Source organism: Pinus tabuliformis, chromosome X, assembly GCF_031772625.1.
Source record: "Pinus tabuliformis cultivar Carrire ecotype Pingquan chromosome X, CPIR1, whole genome shotgun sequence".
Classification (NCBI taxonomy): Eukaryota; Viridiplantae; Streptophyta; class Pinopsida; order Pinales; family Pinaceae; genus Pinus; species Pinus tabuliformis.
This window is the reverse complement of record NC_142308.1, coordinates 1,185,208,952-1,185,214,572: the sequence shown is the minus strand read 5'-3', so window position 1 is coordinate 1,185,214,572 and position 5,621 is coordinate 1,185,208,952. Positions and strand designations below refer to the sequence as shown.

The 5,621-nt window shown below is 39.4% G+C and overlaps 1 non-coding gene across 1 annotated transcript; it reads right to left on the bottom strand.

The window, feature by feature from the left end:
* Nucleotides 1–3,127: 3,127 nt before the first annotated feature.
* Nucleotides 3,128–3,198, bottom strand: TRNAC-GCA (transfer RNA cysteine (anticodon GCA)). The gene has a single exon. It is a non-coding gene; the product is annotated as a tRNA-Cys (tRNA).
* Between the last annotated feature and the right edge of the window lie 2,423 nt (nt 3,199–5,621).

The window sequence follows — 5,621 nt, the reverse complement described above, 5'->3', positions numbered from 1 at the left end:
ACGGCTCTTTCTGTAGGAACAGTTTATTCACCAGAGACTTAGATTGGTACAAAGTCCCTAACTTGTCCCACAAAGCCTTTGTCATAGCTTCCCCTGATACATTCAGCAATACTGAATTTGAGACACACAATCGTATTGTGCTCTTTGCCTTCTAATCCAACTTCTTCCATTCTTCATCAAACATTGTCGTTGGTTTAGTACCTGGATCTACCATGATCCACTGATCTTTATCCACCAATAGATCCTCCATCTTGAGTTTCCATAACTCAAAACTCTAACCATTAAATTTCTCGATCTCTATCTTTCCACTGTTCGCCATCTTCTTTCACCACCAAAATCGATCCTGCAGATCTCCCACTGAACAAGGTCTACCACAGGCCCAAGCAAAACCCCTCAGTAACAAAGGCATCCCCTTGAAGCCAAAACAGCTCTGATACCAAATGTAGGTTTTAACCCCGTACAGAAATTCCCTGCATATGAATTCTTCGTACAGATAGGGTTAGAAAGAAAGACCTAAAGCATTGGGGTTAGACCCAATCAACTGGTATCGGGGAAGAGAATAGAAGACGAGGTCAAAAAAGAAAGGGTCCTTTCAGGCGGTAAGGTCCTGAGAAACCCAGCCAGTCAGGTCCTTATCAACCCTTTCCTTTAGATTGAGAGTTGATCGGTACGTGAGCTATGAATGAAGATTCCATACTATTGGCGGCCTTCCGGGCGGCTGGTTGAACCCGTGGATGCTAGAACGTGACGCTGGCTGGGAGAACCCGAAGCCTGGAAGGGAGAGGTGAGGTGGGGTGCAGTGTGAAGAAAGAAATATGGGTGAGAACCGAACCCATAATGACATATGCAAAGTGACTTTAGGGTAATAAAATAAAGGGCCTGTTTTCCCTCTATGAACTACGGGAATGAGTGAGTGACTTCGTCGATGGCGGCCTTATTAGTTGAGCGTGCTTACGCACCCTGACGGACCTAATCAAATCCTTTTGGAAGGGAGGGTTAGGTCAGCTATGATGGGTACAATTGTGAAGAGTGAACTACAGAAGTTTCAGTAGGAGCCACTAAGATGCCAAAACATTGAAGAAAAGATGGTGAAACTATGGTTAACCAAGTCGACACCCACCATACGAGGAGAGGGAGTTCATGTTGTTACCTAACGAGTGAAAAAGCCTAAGTAAAGTGCATCCTTGGCTCACAGGATTAGTAACCTTTAGATTATGTCTTTCCTTGTTCATAGACCTCGTAACTATGCTTCCTTTATAACTATGCTTCCTTGGTAATACAAAAAATAAACAATGCGAGAGCATAACACATAAAACACATATACACAGAGATTTTCCCCTAGATCCCAAAACCGGGACTACCAGTTTGATTTTTCATTATGTTCCTTTCAATGTTACAATACATATTTATACATGTCGAAGCATCCAATACCATGGACCGAAAACCATCGCATCCAAAACCGTGGATCGAAAACCATGTGAAAAAACCCTGCACAAAACCATAGGTAGGTCCGCCCAACCTAATATAGGGTCCAAAAAAAAATTTCCCGGGGTGCTACCCCGAACCCCATAGAGGGGGGCTACCCACTGCACAATCAATGCAATGAGGGGGGGGGCTCCGCCCCCCCTGTAACCCCTGGTTAACTACGTGGGCTAGTCATGGAAAGAATATAACACCACCCAACAATGTGGAAATGGGATGCACTCTTGAAGATCAAATGTTTCTCCTAGTTGATCCTTTTTAACCACATCTTGACCTCAGAGAATTTGATGAAAAGGGGCCTTCAGGGTCCGAGTAGATGTCATTTTTTCCATTTTTCCATCGAAGACATTGTTCACTTATTTTTGGAGTGTCCCTTTGCCAAGGCCATATGGCTCAATGTGGCAGGATTACTGAAGCCTAGGGTTGGTTTGAATTGGTCTTCCATTATTGAGTGTCTTATGTTTTGGTCCTTGAATCCAAGACCATAGAGGGTGCTCCCCATGTATGTTCTTTGGGGGATATGGTGGTCTAGAAATGCTACAATATTCAAGGACATGCACCCTGACTGCTATTCTACCAGTGCTAAGATTGTTGGTTACTTTCTTGAGATAGGCCCCCAGTTTCCTAGCTCTCCTGAAAGGGTTGTTCAACTTTTGGATCTAGGGACACTCTTCCCTATTGGATTTTTCAATGGGACTTTTGTTGGGGGGCGATGTAGTTACAAAGTTCTCATTGAGCTTTGTCCCAGCAGGGTTTTTCAATTCTACTGGAATGGGGGTGATGACACTATATCTAGCACATGTTAGATATAGCACCTGAAATGGTATATGAAAAAGAAAAGGAATCTATGACTTATGTCCCATATTTTTCCGAGAATGGAATTCATATCTGATCCGATCAATTCGGAACCATCTGATAAAATAGGGACTCTTTCTATTCCTACTAAGAAAGAGAAGAGAGATCGTTCTTCAGTGGAAGAAATGAGATTATCGACTCATTCTAGAAAAGAACTAATGAATTCAAACCTGTTGAAGAAAATAAGATTTTTCATAGGAAAATGATAATGATAAGGGATTACGTACATCCCTTACGGGGATAAAGAGGAAATAATTCCATGTAGAGTGTTTCAATTTGGAACAAAGATTCAATATTACTGGATCCTTATGGAACAGAATATATTACCATGCATGATATGGAAGGAACACAATAATTGATTCTTAAGCATTACCATTATAGCCCACTTCTCCCCCATACTACGAGTGAAAGGGAAAATGTAAAAACTACCATTAAAGCAGCCCAAGTTATACCGACTATATCCATATGGATCATGTTCTCTAAAAAATAATGATTTCATCATCGAGATGATAAGGGAACTATTAACCATAGTGCAAAGTTGAAGTTGAAATGAATGGTCGACCTTTGCATTCTGAACGTTACTGATGTTCGAGCTTATATGAGAGATCAATAAATCCACTTGTTCATTGACCAACAAGTTACTATAACTAACTCGAGGGTCGTACATTCACGACGGAATCAGGATCAAATGTACGTAACTCACTATCTATATTGGTAATATGTACCAATATGTCTCCAGAGGTTCTGTAATGGAAATACAGACTTTTCCTTCCATTTACTTACCTCAACAAGGCGACACCCGGATTCGAACTGGGGATGGAGGATTTGCAGTCCTCTGCCTTACCGCTTGGCTATGTCGCCGAGATATGGGAATCCCATGGACAGATCGAATCTTTTGTCCTTTCAAGTCATTCGTTTGTCCTTTAAGTATAGTATGAGATGTATGCTAAAGTCAACCATAAAGGAAATGGATCTAATTTGTTCTCCATCTTTCTTTCGATCTGACTATTTTCAATAGGAAATTTTCTAAGTGAGATTAACATTTAAGAATGGTTTGATTCATTCGTTCATAGCTCCATTTCACGTGGTTGGAAGAAAGTATCAAAGTACCTCTTCCTTATCCTTTTTTTTTTTAATTGGAAGTATATCTGGATACGGGTAGAATTTCATGGGATATAGTGAAGACTGAATATACATCCGAATCTTGTTTGTCGGATTGATCCATATAGATCAATCGGGAATAATTGAATAGATTTTTCTACAGATGGGAAACTTCCAATGCGATTAGATGAAAATGAGGGAGCGTTTGCAATCCCTGAATTTGGTAAGATACAATTTTAAGGATTTTGTCGTTTTATCGATCAGGGCTTGATGGAAGAACTTCATAATTTTCCAAAAATTGAGGATATAGATAAAGAAATTGAATTCAGGATTTTTGGTAATGAATATGAATTATCATAAGCTTTCATCAAAGAGAGAGATGTTGTATATCAGTCCCTTACATATTACTCTGATATGTACCAGCAAGATCGATTCGGAGGAATAGTAGGAAGATACATAAACAAACTATATTTCTCGGAAATATTCCTTTAATGAATTCCCATGGAACATTTGTAGTAAATGGGAATTACAGAGTCGTGGTTAATCAAATATTAGTAAGTCCTTGTATTTATTACCATTCAGCATTAGACCATAATAGAACTAATTATATATATACTAGCACTCTGATTTCAGATTGGGGAAGAAGATCGAAATTAGAGATCGATGTGGGAGAAAGGATATGGGCTCGTGTAAGCAGAAAACAAAAAATATCTATTCCAGTTCTATTATCAGTTATGGGTTTAAATCTCGAAGAGATTCTGGACAATACTCGCTATCCCGAAAGATTTTTATTTTTATTGAAGAAGAAGGAGGGGTGGGAGCGGGAGGAATATCTATGGTCGAGGGAAAAAGCCATTCTGGAGTTTTATAAAAAACTCTACTGTATAAGTGGCAATTTGGTATTTTCCGAGTCTCTATGTAAAGAATTGCAAGAAAAATGTTTCCGACAAAGATGTGAATTGGGAAAGATTGGTCGACGAAATCTAAACCAAAAACTGAACCTTGATATACCTGAGAACGAGATTTTTTCATTACCACAAGATGTATTGGCTGTTGTGGATTACTTATCAGGGTGAAATTTTGAATGGGTACACTCGATGATATAGATCACCTCAGAAATCAACGGATTCGTTCTGTAGCAGATTTATTACAGAATCAATTTAGATTAGCTCTAGGTCGTTTAGAAGATGCAGTTAAAAGAACTATACACAGAGCAACCAAGCGCAGATCAACTCCTCAGGACTTGGTCACTTCAACTCTTTTAAAAAACACTTTTCAAGATTTTTTTGGTTCACACCCCTTATCCCAATTTTTGGATCAAACTAATCCATTGAAGGAAATAGCTCATGGGCGAAAATTGAGCCATTTAGGCCCTGGGGGCTTAACAGGGCGAACTGCTAGTTTTCGGACACAGGATATTCATCCCAGTTATTATGGGCATATTTGTCCAATCGATACGTCCGAAGGAATGAATGCTGGACTTGTTGCATCATTATCTATTCATGCAAAGATTGGTGATTGTGGTTCTTTACAAATTCCATTCTATAAGATCTTCGAGAGATCGAGAGAAGAACATATGGTTTATCTACTACCGTGAGAAGATGAGGATGAATACTATCGGATAGCTACGGGAAATTCTTTGGCGTTAAATCAAGAAATTCAAGAGGAACAAATTACTCCAACTCGATACCGACAAGAATTTATAGTTATTGCATGGGAACAAATCCATTTCAGAAGTATTTTTCCTTTCCAATATTTTTCCGTTGGAGTTTCCCTTATTCCTTTTCTCAAACATAATGATGCAAATCGCGCTCTAATGGGTTCTAATATGCAACGTCAAGAAGTTCCACTTTTTCGACCCAAGAAGTGCATTGCCGGAACTGGGTTGGAAGGTCAAGTAGCTCTAGATTCAGGAAGTGTAGCTATAGCTACACAAGAGGGAAGGATCGAGTATATCGATGTTGTAAATATAACTTCATCAGTTAATGGAGACATTGTACGAACAGAATCGGTTATATATCAACGTTCTAATACCAATACTTGTACGCATCAAAAACCTCAAATTCATCAAGGGGAATGTGTAAAGAAGGGACAAATTCTGGCGGATGGTGCAACTACAGTAGGCGGAGAACTATCTTTGGGAAAAAACGTTTTAGTAGCTTATATGCCATGGGAAGGATACA